Genomic DNA, 17671 nt, shown 5'->3' with positions numbered 1-17671 from the left:
ATATGCTGTCACATACTATTGCTCTGAGCATTATATTATTCCAGTCTTTGATGTTTAAATTTTAGTGTTCTCGGTCAACAAAAGTCTATAGTCAATTTTATCATTAGTTATTTTTTTTCTACAAAACAACAAATCCTAACATCATAAAGTAGGACATGTTTTACCTGTATTTCGATGAGAAACAATAACAATATCAACATAAAACATCATGAACAAAAATTGAAAATCACACCACCCACAGGAAGAAAAAAGTTCCAGCAAAGGCCAGGCTCACAGGATGGCTCTGCTCAAGTTTGGAGTCTCCATGGGAAAGCTGCTCGGTGCACCGTCCTTTCTGAGCATATGATTGACTAGTTTCTTTTCTCTATTTTATCTAACTGTGCATACCTGCAGTGTTCTGAGAAGACTGGTTTCCATAAATACCAAAGCCTTGTGTCTGGGCGATGAACAAGTACAATGCAAAGACCAATAAAAATACATTCTGCTATCTAAATGATCTGAATATACATGCCAATCCTCAAGCATCTCGACCTATGTTTCTAAAACTACATGAGTTCTTGGTGGCTTAAAGAACCCTTCATCGATAGATTCTTTTCTCCTGTTCCCTACACCAAACCATGAGTTTAGCAAACCCATAAATAGGGTTGGGCTTAGTACATTTTACCAAAACTGGAAACATTCCCAAAATGTCTTAGACCAAAAGTATGGAATACATTACTAGGATTTTTTTTTTTTTTTTTTTTTTTTGCCATCTATTTTGTGGCGTATTCATTGCAAACTCAGAAGGACTCTACAAATGTCCACTAAAAAGTATCTTTACAGAAAGGACTAAGAGATTTTTGCTATTTCCCTACACATGACTGTAGTAGAAAAGAAAAGGTATTGGGCTAACAGTGTCTATTTTTAGCCCTATAATTATTATGGTGGTATTATCTAACCCCCACAACGAATAAGAGACACAGATTTTAGAATAGCCTTGTTTCACCTGCACCAGGGCAAATATTAACCCTCTAACTTAACCTTTTTTTTTTCCAACCCCATCCCAGGCTACCTCCTACCCATAATTTCATAAGTAATTACTTATTTTTCATCTGGGCAGTTTCCTCCAACCATGCCGGCACGTGCTTCCCCCACACTAATGGATTTTCTCTCTTCCTTACTCCTTGTCTTCTCATTTTTCTCTCCATCTCCCCAAGATCCTTCTGCCCCGAAAGCCCTACACCTTAGCCTCCCCTACCTCCTCCTGCCTTCCCCTTGTGTAGGCATTTTACTCAGCAATTCCTTCTCATCGCTTGGGTACAGGAGATATTTCAACATTAATAAAAAATGCCCATGGCAGGGCAGTATCCAGATCTCAAAGCACTGAAATCAGCATTTGAATACATACCACCAGACCAACACCCAATATAGGATATTATATATAGATAAATATAAAGATTTCAGAAAAAGCAGCATATTCAAGAGAATATCCAAGTAAAAGCCATAATCCTCACCTGGAAAAGATATTTTAGAAATGTAAACTCATGTGTTTACTGTCCTTGGCTTTTTTTTTTTTTTTTACAACAGTCTACTGCTTTATAGGTGTCCCGAAGAATACACTGAGTGAGAGCTGAAAATTTTTCCTCAAAGTAAAAACTTTGTTCTAACCAATGGATAATAACTTTGTTTGAGGTTAGTCTTATGTCCTATCTTGGCTTAGAATTGAGCATATAGCCTCAACTGGCTTTGCATTCATGACAATCCTCCTGCCTCAATTTCCATAGTGCTAGGATTATAGGTGTTGAGTTACCATGTCCAGTTATTTTTCATAGATAAGTTTATAATTTACTGTTGAGACCAAGTCATACTTCCTCATGGATTGGTTTTATTATGGTCCCACTTAGCCAAATGATAAAATCTTTTATATCTGACAAGAGTAAATTATATACAGGAGCAGGACTGTGTTAATTACCCAAACTCCTATATTATATTCTTTGAAATTTCTTTAGCCTTGGAGAACATGATATTTAAAAACTATAAATAGGGAAAAATCAGTCTATCTCTCCTTGTGTAATCAATGGCACACATGTACTTTTTAATTATGTAGCACATGATATTACCTAGATACATTTCAATCAAGTCCATGTGACTTGATTAGCATATTTTAAAATATAAAATATGAATAGTCCTGGAACACCTTCTTTCTGATATTCCAGATAACTGACTTTGAAAAATGAATGAACATTACAACGGCAACCGTAGCACAGTAGCCTACAAGAATTCTTGCTAATTTCTGAAGTTCACCCCAGGAATTCAGAGCATACATTTCACAGCAGAGCAAGATTCTACAGGACTCTGGCCATCTGTTTGTTGGATTTCCGTAACTTAATTTTCAGGAAATGAAACATTTGGTCAAGCATAGGAAAAAAAGTGAACTTTCACACACTGCAGACTGATGACATAGCTATGGAGTGAACATAAGGGATTTTCAATAGCTGGGAGGAAATATCATTCAGAGATCGAGACAATATCTCTTTGACCCAAGGCTCCTAGAAAGATTAACGTAAGCAATGAAAAACAACAACTTGTTCCTACAAGCAAGGCATTTTATTAATTGAACTGAACCAATTGAAATGAATTAAACTGCACTTTTTAGTTTCCATGTATGTGCTAAGTTATATATGCATTTGCCTTCATAGTACGCCAGCATCATTACTCTTTAATGCTAATGGAGTTGCTTTATTTCATAACTGGAGAATTCATTCCTGAGATTAAGTTGTGATAAGCTATCACTGTCATATTTCTTCTTTCTTCTACACCATTCTACTCAAATATACAAGGGGCAAAAAGAAGAGAATTAAAAAAAATAGATTCAACATAGCATTTAACATTTTAGGAGTGAAGCAGCTTTTATGTGAGGGATCTGACTATTGTTTCATCAGTATTCTGTATGATGCAACTCATGCTGCAACAGGAAAAACTAAAACACAATGAATTCAGAATCAGAATTAAAAATAGCATGATGAACTGAGGGAGAAACAACCCACTTCAAAGAAGTACACAGGAACCTGTGATGTCATTGCTAAAGGTATGATCCCACCCCTTCTCAGTATTGAGAAAAGCACTGCATTCTGTCCATTTTCTAATTACAGTCTCTTAGAATTCTGCTCTGTTTAGAGGCCCTAGAAGTCATAATCACCCAATGCTTTATGAAAAGGAAATGGCTTATAATGACTCGATAGATATGGAAAAGCCATCTTGTAGGGAAAAACATGAAATGCTTGTTAAAAATAGTATCCAGAGTGATTGGAAGTTCTATTGATTTCTGGAAACTTTACCCATCTGTCTTTGGTACATATATTTAATGAAAAGCATCCAGCAATGAACCAGTGTCTTTCCACCCAAATCTGTCTTCTTTTGGTGCCCAGTGAATCCATGAGATCTGAGACCTGAGATTCATTCTAAAAAAAAAAAAAAAAAAGAATTGTTCCTCTCTCTGAACAATATACTAACAATTGAAGGACCTACTCCTTCTTTGCTCAAGTGGATCCCTTGCCTTTGCCCTCATTATTACGCTCATGTCTTTCCTTACTCAGCTGCTGCAGCCTTCTAGTAGATTCTTGGGATTGTTTGTCTTCAAGGTAACCATTAAAAGAAAGATACTATGATCTTCCCAAGGTACTCTGGTTTACAACCCAGTCACCAGTAGCTTCAGGAAAATGAACTTCCCTTCAGTAAGGCAGAGGAAACTTATAAATACCTAGTTGTCTTCATATTCAGCTCAAAATTTTTCTATTATTTGCTCTTCTTCCACATAGCTACCATTCTTTGTTTACACACTAAAATATTTCTTTTAGAGAAAAAGAGGAAAAAAACTCAAATTAAGAAAATGCATTTGTAAGACTAGGCTATAGACAAGCCTATAGATAATTTTCTTATTTTTGCATTATTTATTTTTACAATTTATTCATTGTATATCCCAATTGTAGCCCCTCCCTCAGCTCCACCTTCCCTCTATCTTCCTCCCTATCTCCTTTGCCTAGTCCAATGAAAGGGGGCATTCTCCTCCTTTGCTATCTACCCATAGTTTTTCAAGTCTCATCAGGACTACCTAGATCCTCTTCCTCTGTGGCCTAGCAAGGCTGCATAGCCAGAGGCAAGTGATCAACGAGCAGGCCTGTGTGAGGTAACCCAGAAACAGGAAGACACACATGGTGTGTACTTAGTTATAAGTCGATATTAATTGTATAATATAGTATGACCATACTAAAATATACAGACCTAAAGAAACTAAACAACAAGGAGAACCCTAAGCAGGATGCTTAAATCTCACTCAGAATGGTAAACAGGACAGACACCAGGAGCAGCAGAAGAGAGGAAACAGGATGAGAGCCTACATAGAAGGTCTTCTGAAAGGCTCCACCCAACTGGGAATCAAAGTCAATGCTGAGACTCACAGCCAAACTTTGGTTAGAGGCAGAGAGTCTCATGGAAGAAGAGGGGGAATAGAAAGACAAGGAGGGGGAGGAGCCCCACAAAGAAACCAAAAAAGCTAAAAAATTTGAGTCCAGGGGGTCCTGCAGAGACTAAAAATGTTTTCTTATCAAGCCATACTTGCTCTTTCCTCTGCTCATATACCAATTATTCCATTAGCCTGAATAAGGCAATTGGTTTGGTGAAAACTCAGTTGTTGAAAAGTTTTTTGTTGACTGCTGATGAAAATTGTATTCCTCTCTATTTTCCTGAATCTTTAGGACAATCTATTTTCACAATATTTATATTACATTGCTTTTGACTTCATTTCTCTAACAATAAGACAGCAGTCTTCTTAGTGTCCATAACTAATCAACTGAGCTCTCTGCCTGGTGTCTGGGATACAATAGATATTCAGCACAGGTTCATTAAATGTTATTGAAAAATGAACCTCTGTATTACCTGATGTTTTTATTATTTAGGTAATAATCTTATAATTAAATGACTTTATTTTAGATATGCTAATATATCTTTAATAATTGGTGATGATATATTGGCATCAAATGATATATAATGATTACTTCTCTGTAGAAAACATACAGTTTATGAAGTTTCATTTTAAGTTCATTGAATCATTGGTAAGTCACCTCAGAATTCACATGATGAAATACTATTATTTTAACTAATGATTTTTTAAGTAACAAATAGCAATTATATGAAGACAAATACCAGAAATGATACTGCCAATATGTGTTCCAAATGATTTTATTAATAAAAAGGATATGACAAAGATATATCATTCTCTTTCTTGTGGTCAGACCTCAAAAATATGGCAGCTTTGACACCTGTTTGAAACAATTCCATCTTCTTTCTTAGGCACAAACCTATGGCTTTCCTCTCATCTACATAGTGTGTACTTGTTCTTTGTGTTTTTTCCATGAGTAGTTCTCATTTCACACTAGTCAAAAAGCAGCAGTGATCAGAAAGAGATCAGCAAGGCAGCAGCAGCTGAAGATGAGAAATTTCATCCATGGGACTCCCTCCCATCATGGCCATTCTTCTCTTACATTATTCATAATTTCATTATTTCCCTGAAGACAAAATGATTAAAAACAAAATCTGAAAGAGGCTGTTGGCACAGTGATGGTGGTGCTTGTTCCCTTTAGAAGCCAGTTTCAACTCCCTTCCTTTGGTGGGGTTTCTGCTTTAACTCAGAACAGGCATGGCTACACCTGCAGCCTCAGTGCCTGGAGCACCATTTCTGGAGTAGGTTATTTGAAGGCAGTCCCCGTGAATTTGGATTTCTGCTCTTCTCACTTGCTGCCTCCTGAAGTCCATGAGTTAAGACTCAGAGTTGTTTCTGTTTCTCCCTGTGTAAAATCTGGTAGCAGACTCCCTTTGACCTGACTAGAGGCTGCATCAGGTCAATAACAGATGCCATAATTTTGCCCTTCTTTGCCATCTCTCCATCATTCTACTTATTAATGGCATGTACTAAAAGCAACACAAACTCTGACCTCAGTTCTGTGGGTCAGAAGTCTGATGAGCTCCTGTTTTCTCTGATATGGTTTTCCAGGGCAGAAATTAAGTTGTTGGGAATGTGTTTTTTCAGGGTCTCTCAGAGACCCTGAGAGTGGATCTGCCTCCTAGTTCATCTGGATGTTGAGTTAGGGCTGGAGAGGTGACAGCACCCACCCTTACTGGCTGTAGGCCAGGAGAGCCCTGAGCTCCTGAGTGACAGCTCCTTAGTACTCATCCTCCCTCACATATTACATGCTTTAGTCCACGTTCCAAAACTCCCAGCAAGACTTTGTGCTCTCCTCTGCTTCCCGCTACAGCGGACCCTTTTCTTCTAAGGACTCATATGTTAGTTTAGGCTAACTCAAGTAACATAAGCTAACCATCCTATTTTACGGTCTCAGTTGCTTTTATATTGCTATGATAAACACAGCATATTACTCATATAACTTACAGAAAGAAGGGCTTATTTTAGGTTTACGCTTTCGGTTACATGAGACCATCACCATCACAGCAGAGAAGCATGGCAGCAGGCAGACAAGATGCCAGGAGCAGTAGCTGAGTGCTCACATCTCAAATGACAAACAGGAAGTAGGGAGAGGAAACTGAAACCGCAAGTGTCTTTAAACTCTCAAAGCCTATTGCTCAGTGATACATTTCCTCCAGCAGGGCCACACCCCTGAATCCTCTCAAAAATGTTACTAATAGAGGACGATGAGTGCTCTAATGACAGAGCTCATGGATACTCTCATCTAAACCACCACATTCCACTCCTTGGTCTCTATAGGCTCATACCCATATCATGCTGCAAGATACATTCAGCCCAACACCAAAACTCCCAGAGTCTTTTAGTTTCAACACTATTTAAAAGTTCAAGGTCTCTTCTGTGATCTTTCAATTGCAACCCAGTATATAGTTTTTAAAAGTAGATACTTCTAACACACAATGATGATTATATATTACTATTCTAAAATGGAGGAATGGGGACAGGGTGAGGAAGAAGTTATATATCTCTATCTATCTATCTATCTATCTATCTATCTATCTATCTATCTATCTATCTATGGCAAGGATCTCATATTTCTGAAGTAAGGAGGACTGTGGTATGCTTAGTAAGGAGAACGTTTCTCCAAACTTTTTTTTTTTTTCTGAAAATGAGGGAGTGTATACACATCTGCAAAAATATTTCTTATTGCTTATGTATTTGTAAATGAACTAGGTCAAACCTTGAAAACTAGAACTGGCATAAAGAACTCCATACACCACCTGATTGACTTATAACTAATTTGAATCCCTAGAATAACACTATTCAGTTTTCTTACTAGTTTCTCAGAATACTATAAATCAGCAAAATTATCAGAGAGTTACATGGAATTTTTAAACTGGATCCCATCACTAATAATTTGCCCTTGATGACATTAGCTTCAGAAGACAAGTGTATTCTGCTTTGGATGAAGTCACTTTTGTCCTGTAACTGTAGGTGATCCTACTTGATGTAGCTGCTAGCCAGAACTACATTCTTTTGGTAGGCCCCTACCCATCGTATGTTTGGTATGCCTGGATCTTTCTGAATGTTTGTTTTCATCCACAAGGCTACACAAAAAGGACCAGGAATTTTTGGAAGAACTGGTAAGCCAAATCAGGAGTAGAGGTAAAAGGAAAACATGCAGCGGGAAATCCCAGATTGGCCCCCTATATCAGGAGGAGTGTGGCCCTTTTGTAAAACATTGCCTAAGGGGGAAAAATGATTGGGTTTGGAGAAGCCTATTTCTCAATGTTGTTTATCCCACATGAGAAACACTAATATCTCCTCAGAGTAAAGAACAGCCTGAGACTGAAGTGGCAGAGCACAGGCCTCTCCTGCAAATGAGCTTGCATTTTTGTTCTGATGAATATCACCATGAAAGGTCTGCAGATTCCTCAGGACTACACTCTTGTAGTTGCTAAATACCGTAGAAGCACGTAAACTTTCCTGTGACATTATAAGTGCTTGGATCTGTATAGTGAGGCTGCTGGTGAGAACTGAAGCCAAGAAAATGAATGACTTTCCTCATGCTGCCTTTCGGCAGTACCTCCACAATGCCCAGGGATAAGGGAACCATTCTTTTCTATACTGGATCATCTTATGTATATAAGCTAAGTCCAAGTCTGGCAAGGCAGATGCCTCCATGAAAAAGTGTTGAGAAAGTCCAGGGTATTTATCTTGAATGGGGCATGTAAGAAGTCATTTATAACCTGGTGCTTGTTTTTATGTTTGGAATAAAAGAAGACCTGCTGTGAATGACACAGACCTTCATTCTTCCTCTTTTGCCCAGTTATCACAGTTGATGGATATGGATAATGGAATGGGTCAAGCTACAAATGTTTATTTAAGTGACATTCATTGCTTCCTTTTTCTCAATAATCAAAAGAAAGACCATGGCCCCACACTTGATACCAAGGCCCTTATCCCTAAATATATTCTCTAGGAAAGAAATTACCAGAGCAGAGCTTTGTAGGGGAATTTAAATTCAAGATTTTGGTAGTGAAAAGAGTAGTGAGCAGCACACAAAATGAAACCTCAAAACCCTTCCCAGGTCTGGAGGGGTATTCAACAATAGTCAGGACACATCCCAGTCTGATACAATAAGGCCTGAGGGACATAAAACAATTAGAGCAGGCTGAGGTTTTGTCAGCTGCCAATTGTGCCTGGATAGCCCTGATTGGCTGACAAAAGAGGCAAAGGAGATTTAAAGGATGACTGCTGAAATAAATGGAGCTAAACATGGCATGCTGTGAAATGCTGTCCTTGGGCAGGGCATGATGGTTGTCCACTCAGGCTGCCAGCAGCTGTGAGTACCAGAAAGTGACTGATTAGTACTAGCAACTCTATAATGGAGGTGTGCAGAGGCCATAAGCGTGCATTTCTCCCTTAGGCTATACACAGTTAAGGGTTGTTTGAAGGAGGGCTAATGAGGTTCACCCCTCCCCAAAGGTATATAAATAGTAGTTAGTGGAACAAAAAACTTTTTATAGTGGTATAGTCTACATGCTCCCAAATACAAACCTTATTAAACTCATTGGTTCATTAAGCTAGACTTGGGTGGAATTCTATGTGGTGAGCAGATATTTGCTCATCTCCTTAGGATAACACACACTAAGCACAGCAAAATGGTGTCTATTTCTTCTGTAATGTATAATGTATTATGCAGGTACTAGAAAAATACCATGCCTTCCACAAGCCTTCCACATCAACATAAGGCAAAGAATGTTCAGGTTTTGGTAAGCACTAGGTCGTGGCAGTAGAAGCATGGCAATGCATTCAGGTGCATGGCGCATAGCTTGACTCTATCTCTCTGGCAAGAATGTGTTCAAAAGTACTTTTAGGACTTGGGTCATAGCTCTGGAAAGCAGCTGAAATTAGATGGTGTTTTCATTCACTACATAACTATCAGGTATCTGGCTTGATACAGAAAAGAACAGTTGGTTAAACCAACAGTGGCAGATACTGTAAAACACACTCATCTTGCTAGATGGACTGAAGTGCTTGGACTAGCCTTAATATACTCAGTGTTCATGTGGTTGCATACTTTGTGGTTCTGGCTTCTGCTGCAAAGGTCACGTATTAAGCATGCTGTTTAAATGCACACTATACTTCCAGAGTTGATACAAACATATAAAAATAACAGTAGTATGGCATTCTGAGCTCTTGGTCTGGCATGCCATGCTACTGTCAGTTTCAGAAGGCATTCATAAATGGTGCCCCGCTTACCACATGTATGTTCCACCCCACCAGCTGTCAGCTGCTGCCACCATGCTGGTGGAATGGCAAGCTTTACAATCAGCATGCCTCGTGATGCAAGGATTGTGCCTGACCATTTGCAATTACCTTAAGATGCATTCTGTCTTGAATAAAATACTAGGTAATACACAAGAATGTACTTCTGATCTAGATTTTGGGTATCTGCTTGGTCTTGCTGCTACCAGGACTACCCATATAACACTAAGTGCCTTAATAAATTTCACTCTGTGCAAGGCTAGACCTTTCTGCCGTTTTCTTTGTTTGCATGGCACCCTTAGGTGTCATTTCTCATGCACTGGGCGTGGCTAGTGACAGAATACTCAGCTGTATATTTTCTTAGAAAATAGAGTAGTTCCAATGGTACAAATAAATAAACAAAAGAATAATAATTTATGAAAGCAAGACTTACAGGTTTGAAGATAAATTCTGGGATATTAAAGTCCTGTTAAACTTACGTAGTTCTTGTTAAAAGCCATGAGAATTTTGTCCTAATGATCTTAAAGCATCTATCTCTCAGTTCATTCTTAAGCTGATACATAAGGGAAAACTGGTGACGGGAGTACAAGGCAGGATGATTTTCCTTGGAAAACTTATGAAATGAAGTCTGGGCTGCATGAGATTTCTCTCAAGGATGCTGGTGGCTATTTACAAGACAGGCCTTTTATATCACCTCTTAAGAAGATATGGTATCATAAATGTATATTATCTTCTCTTATTGGCAGTGTGCTGTGTTTTCAAGACTTGGGTATGATGCTGGTGCTTCTACTGAGGTCATTGGGCCAGTGTGTGTGCTGGACAGTGACAGCTTTCTCTACTGAGTGTGGAGAGCTGTAGGTTTTGCACATGCGTATGGCCCCATTTTGTAACTCACTCGAGAGAGTATGATTCAGACAGTTTCCATTTCTGTTGTGACCTTTTAAGGACTTGCATTTTTAGAGAATTTAAATGGAAAAAAAAGGAACTCATATTGAGATTATCTTAGGACAAAATAAAGCTAACAGATACTGTCAAGAGAATATATGCTCACAGCAGTAATTTAGCACAACTACATAAAAGAACTGATACATCCTTTCCACACATAAGTGTGGCTGTCTTATTTTTATATCAGTGAGGCCACAAGCAAACTTAATCTGTTGAATTCTGGAGCCTCAGGTATACCAAGAACATTCATGGTAAAGTTGTTACCATCACATACAATCACAACTGATGTGTAGTTATAATTTTGTTCCAGTACTAATCAGTCCAGATTGTCATGACTTTAATATAGCTCAAAAATTTGTTCCATAAATGGTAGCTCTTGGCTACAATGCCATTACACAGGAGACTGATGCAATAGTGCCTTGAGACCAGCCAAAGATACACAGTGCACATTGAATTTCATACCAGTCTTGTCCTCAGCACACAAGCACACACACTCACACACACACACACACACACACGTTGATCACTTCTAGATTTCCATTTTATGTGTGTGTGCGGTGTGCGTGCGAGGGTGCACACATGCCACATACGGAGGTTATGGTACAACTCAGAAGTCAGTGCTTGCCTCCCTGTGGTTTGCTGAAGTCCCTTCTTGTGAGAGAGTGGTACTGTGGACAGGTGTATCTACCAGGCTAGCTGGTCCATGAGGCCCGTAGATTCTCCTATCTTGGCCTCACATCTCACCATAGGCATGCAGGGATAATAGATGCACAAGGACTATTTGTAGCTTTAGGTGGGTTCTGGGCATATGAACTTTGGTCCTCACACCTGCGTGGCAGCCCTGTAGCCACTGAGCTAGCCACATAGTCTGGAGAACCTCTATTAACTGCTAATGAAAAAAGGCATGCTTTATCTTGGCACCAGGAAAGAATATGGACTTCTGGGAGTTATCTGACGATTAACAGGCTAGTGTATTATATATACTTGTGTGAAATCTGCTGTGACTCCTTGTATTCTATTAAGAGAAATTCTTTAGTAGGTTAGGGGTGTGTGAGGGAAACAAGATCAATATCTGTTCAGTAAAAAGGTTACTTAATGCTCTCATTCATATATATCCCCGAACATGCCCAGACACGACTCAGCCATTCTCAAGTTCGCCAAGTCTGGAATGTTTCCATCTAGCTTTAGACTTCGGGGCTGCTACAGACATGTGGTAAATATAATGAGTTCTCTCCTTTTCCTACAAAATCAGAGACAGCTAAGTGCAAATGGAAGCCAACATTCTGAGAAGAGACGTAGGCAGAACCTCTCATCTCTCAGGTTCTGCTGCCTTTCCCTGAGTTTTCAATGTGCAGGGTGGTATAAAATGTCATGTTCTCTACCTGGCATCAGGAATCTTTCAAGCAAATCAAGAGAATGAGGAAAAACACCACCATGGACTGTGAGAAAATGTTTGTAAAAGATGCATTTTCAAACTTTATAAGAGACTGCTCCTAAATATATACAAAATGTTTCCAAAACTTACCAATAAAAAACCATAAGATAAAAATAAGTCAATATTTAGCACCTGTCAATTAAAATATACAAAGAAAAAACATATTAAAATCTCTACATCACATATCATCAATGAAATTCGAATTAGGAAACCTATCAGTATAGATCTATTAGAAGTCCATGCATCTGGACACGATCAACAGCACATTAATGGGGTGGTGGGGAGGCAGTGCTCTTGCTCACAGATGTGAGAGTGCTAACTGCCCCCACCACCATGGAGGACCGTGCAGCAGTCTCTGGTAAAATCAAGAACACTATGATGGCATGATCTACAACTATGCACTTTGGTATTTACCCAAAGAAACTCACACGCTATGGTAAAGCCTGTACTCCAATTTTTTTTAAATTTTATTTTTTTCTTATCAGTTACATTTTATTAACTCTGTATCCCAGCTGTATCCTGCTCCCTCATTCCCTCCCAATCCCACCCTCCCTCCCTCATCGGATCCTGTTTTATCAGGTATCTTCAGGACTGGCTGCGAAGCCCTCCTCTGTGGCCTAACATGACTGCTCCTCCCTTGGGGGGTGGGGAGGTCAAAGAGCTAGTCATTGAGTTCCTGTTAGAAATAGTCCTTGTTCCTCTCACTATCTCACTATGGGAAACCAATTGGTTACTGAGCTACCACAGGCTACATCTGAGCAGAGGTTCTAGGTTATATCCATACATGGTCCTTGGTTGAATGTCAGTCTCAGAAAAGACCCTGTGTCCAGATATATTTGGTCCTTGTGGAGCTCCTATCCTTTCCCCATCATACTAACTCCCCTTCTTTCATATGATTCCCTGTACTCTGCCAAAGGTTTGGTTATGAGTCTTTGTATCTGCTTTCAAAACACTGCTAGTTAGAGTCTTTCAGATGTGTTCAGTAGACTCCTGTCATACGTTCAATGCACATCCCATCTGTCTTTCTAAACGAGGACTGATCATCTTACTCCATGTCTGCTCTCTTGATTACCTTTTTTAGGTTTGTAGAGTTCATCATGTTTATCGTATCTTATAGGTCTATATAAGTGAGTATATACCGTGTTTGTCTTTCTCCTTCTGGAATATTTCACTCAGAATGATCTTTTCTAGATCCCACCATTTGCCTGCAAATTTCATGATTTCCTCCTTTTTGATTGCTGAGTAGTATTCCATTGTGTAAAAATACCACAATTTCTGTACCCATTCCTCCGTTGATGGACATCTGGGTTGTTTCCAGGTTCTGGCTATTACAAATAAAGCTGCTATATACATGGTTGAGCAAGTATACCTTTTGTGTACTTGAGCAAATTTTGGGTGTATACCTAGCAGTGGTATAGCTGGGTCTTGAGGAAGCACTATTCCTAATTGTCTGAGAAAGAGCCAGATTGATTTCCAGAGTGGTTGTACCAGTTTACATTCCCACCAGCAGTGGAGGAGGGTTCCCCTTTCTCCACAACCTCTCCAACATGTGTTGTCACTTGAGTTTTTCATCTTGGCCATTCTGACGGGTGTAAGGTGAAATCTCAGGGTCGTTTTGATTTGCATTTCCCTGATGGCTAATGAGGTTGAGCATTTCTTTAAGTGTTTCTCTGCCATTCACTATTCCTCTGTCGAGAACTCTCTGTTTAGCTCTGAACTGTACTCCAATTTTTAAAGCAGGTTTACTCACAATAGGCCAAACTTGGGGACAAAATTCTTTTCAGGGGATGAATAGTTAACTTGTGACATTTCCAGATAATGAAATATTATTTCACCCTAAAAATAAGTTATCAAGTCACAAAAATATATGGAAAGAATCAATGTATTTATCTCTATGCATGTATGTATGCATGCATGTCTGTCTGTCTATCTATCTATAAACATACGTATGTATATGTCATCTATCTATCATCTATGTACCTATCTAACATCAATCTGTCATTGACCTCTGGGCGTAAGAAGGTAGTCTGAGAGCTGCATTGTGATTCCACTTATTGGACACTTTAGTTAACACAAAATGACGGACACGGTTGCAAAAATCTGAAAAAGAATGAGCAATAAACAGGAGCACAAAGAATCTCCTCTGTCCAAGTCCACAGAGGCACCAGACAAGGTGAACGTAAAGCTGTTTCCGAAGATCACGGCGCAATAAGGCATCGGCGGAACAAAGGCCACACTCTGGCAACAGAACTGACAGGTGAGTGAGGTTTTCACACTGTATACAGAAAACTCTCTGCAGCCTCCTCTTGATTTTTGTTATCTAAAATCATAACCTGACCCCAGAGAAATTAATTTAAAAAAAATGTGTATTCTTTTCAAACTGGGGAGATAGGTCAGTTGATCATAAGCAAGAGAATACCAATTTGATCTCCAGTACCCCAGTAAAAGGTGGGTACAGAGGTGTACAAGTACCATATCTGCTGCGGAAGCGAAGGCAGAAAGGTTACTGGTTCAGTAATGAACCTAAGCTCAAAAGGCAGATGATAATGAGGACCCCAGCATCACCTTCTGGCCTCCTCAGGGACCATTACATATACACGGATGAGTACACAATGCATGCACACAAAAATGCATAGAAGTAAGTAAACGTTAAAACACAATGTTAAAAATAGAAATCTTCATAGAAAACCAACCAAATCCCCACTTTAACCCATCATCTTGGTTCATTCACAGGATTACGGTTATCAGCATTTTTATATAAATGATTCAGTATTATAATGGGGGCAGGGAGACGAGTTTATATCAAGAGAACTTAAGGGCAAATTTCACAGACTCTGTATCTTGAAGGTAAGATTAAAGACTTTTAAATTTTCACTAGGGCCAGCATTTCTAGTTGCATTTAGACAAGTTGTGTAATATTTGAAAGCCAGTAACAATGGCTGCAAAGACTGAAAGTAATGATTCAAGCTAACAGAGTTGGGGGAAAACATGAAATCTTAACCTCAGACAAAGAACTATTGGCACCAAGAAATGCTGACAGAGGGAAGCAAAGCATTCTTCATGGAAGAGCACCAAAAACCAGTAGTCAGCCCAGAAAATGGACATACACGTAACATCACGGAGACTGCACAAGTTGCATTTATGTATTTTTGAGTATATGTGTATATACTCATATGTCAATAAAGAAGCAATCTTTGAAAAAGTCTGTGCTAGAACACTCTAGACCCATCAACCATGCCCTCTCCCCTCCATGCCTTCATGGGAGCCATGCTTAAATCCATGTGATGCAAACCCCTTCAATATTACTCTCAAATTTCTCAAATGACTCCATTTTTTTCTACTCATTTTGAAAGGATATTCTCTTTGCTGAGACATCTTCTGAGGGTACTGTCCCTTTCTTTCACTTATTTGCTTATAATAAAGCTTAAAACTTTTTAAGATTTCTCATCTTCTTTTGTAGTATCCCTGACTTCCAGGTCAGAGTCGGAGTCCATGATTGCTTACTCTATACTTGAGGACCCAAACAGACTATACACAACTTCAAGGTTTCATTCATTTCTGTGTGGTTCAGGGGACCTGCCTTTTTTTTTTCTTCCTTTTCTTTAAAGAAAGAAGTAATTCATAGTAATATGTGAATAACAATAGTTTTAAGAGTTGAAGGAAAGTGCTCTGGTAGAATGAAAGGGTTCCCCTCAGGACTCCATGTTTGTTGTGTTTGTTTTCAGGTTTCCTGGGCTAGGAATGTCAAAATGAAGTGGAGATGCCCTGAGGACAGAAATGTGAGGCTGAAGTACTTAAATAGCATTAGTCCTCAGATGGAATACCTTAAAGGGATTGTGAAGGCATGATAGATGGTATTTTCATAATAGCTGACCTTGCTCTGAGGAGCTTCACATCTGTCTATGGCAATTAGATTGGTGGAGGGATAAGGTAAGGAAGGCAGCTGAGGAAAAGACAGGATGGAGAAATGAAATCTAGTAAGTACAGAGTGCAATAATCAGGGAGATTAGCAAAGGAACAACCGATCAGTTATGTGAAAGGACGAAGTTAATCAAGCCTTATAAAGACTAAAAATGAGAGACTACTGGGTAGAGAAGAAATCAGGAATAGATAAAAGGGCCATATACTTAATTTTTAAAATTTATTTATTCGTTTATTTATTACAGTTTATTCAGTTTGTATCCCAGCTGTAGCCCCCCCTTGTCCCCTCCCAATCCCATACTCCTTCCCTCATCTCCTTCTATGTCCCTTCCCCAGTCCACTGATAGTGGAGGTCTTCCTCCCCTTCCATAAGGGCCATATACTTATTAAAGCAAGTTTTGGATATATTCAGTTTATGAATTTTTCCTCTATAGTTCATATACTCTACTATATATTATATTTTGTGTTTTATGATTCCAAATCATTTTTTCATATCTGTATTATCAATGGAAACTCTAGCTTTATTAATTATGTTTGGTAAATAAAAATATACTTCAAGAAATGCAAAAAAACAATATAGTGAATAAAATTGCGTTCATAAATATTAGATAAATATTTGTATAAGCTCTGATATTGTTATGTTAGCAGATAAATTTCATCTTGATTCAATGAAATTTGGAAGAGAATTTATATTTTATTAAATATATCATGTCATCTATATTTATATTAGATTTAAATTTAAAATACTGTATGCTATAGATAGGTGTGTTTGTTTTCTATAATATCCCTGATAATAAACAACCATTCTTCACTTCCTTCTGTGTTGACATGAAAAGAAGTCAAAATAACATGAATGTGGCCCTTGGGAATTTTGTGCAGCAAATTCAAAATCTGTATTCAATAACGTTTCCCTAATATATCATAATAATGAAGTGTTGACAGGTAATGGAAACAGATATAGAGGATCTATTTCCCTTATACTTAACTCCTATTACTCAAAAGAGGCTAAAAGGTCTAATAATTGAATATGATATTGGAACCCCATCATCTACTTAGAAAAAGGAATGTGTATATTTATATCACACTTTCATCATAACTCTCTCTTACAAGTTTTCATTTTCTAACCAATGTTTGTGTCCAACTAGTAATCCTACAGCCTCACCCTGTCCTACATATTGAAATTACAGGGTTACACGCTCAGGCCCGGGTAAAACCCAATCAGTTATATTCACATGTACACCTCAGTAAGCAGGAATTAAACTAAACAGTGAATGCAGAAAAGTAAACTGTTTTGTTATCAATAAAAATTGAAACAAAGTTGTGAGTCAAAATTAATATTAACTTTATAAGTGGTATTTTGGGCAATTAGATTAAAACATGGACTTATCAAACATATAAATTGGATAGCTATGTTGACCAGCGAGCAAACAGCTGTTCAATTTCCCTTTGATCTCCAAAGCCATCCTAACAGTTATACACATTAGACACAGAATAACATCTATAAAATATTCTGGTGTGAGAGGACATTGTGAATGAGAGTTGTGACATTTTCCTTGTCAAATAAAAAATCACCTGGAGAGACAGGAAGGGCATCAGGAAAACCAAGACAATCTCCTTCTCAGACTCATAATACTTACACCCCA

General features: G+C 38.4%; 1 protein-coding gene across 1 annotated transcript in view; it reads right to left on the bottom strand.

Annotated features, from left to right (window-relative positions):
• Prkd1 (protein kinase D1) overlaps nucleotides 1-17671 on the bottom strand; it is a gene marked incomplete at its 5' end in the record, with an annotated part of 352974 nt that overhangs the window by 29409 nt on the left and 305894 nt on the right. The window lies entirely within an intron of this gene.

This window comes from Psammomys obesus, unplaced genomic scaffold (genome assembly GCF_907164565.1).
Source record: "Psammomys obesus unplaced genomic scaffold, mPsaObe1.curated_primary_1811, whole genome shotgun sequence".
Lineage (NCBI taxonomy): Eukaryota > Metazoa > Chordata > Mammalia > Rodentia > Muridae > Psammomys > Psammomys obesus.
The sequence above is the reverse complement of the archived record's forward strand: the minus strand, read 5'-3'. Positions and strand labels throughout refer to the sequence as shown.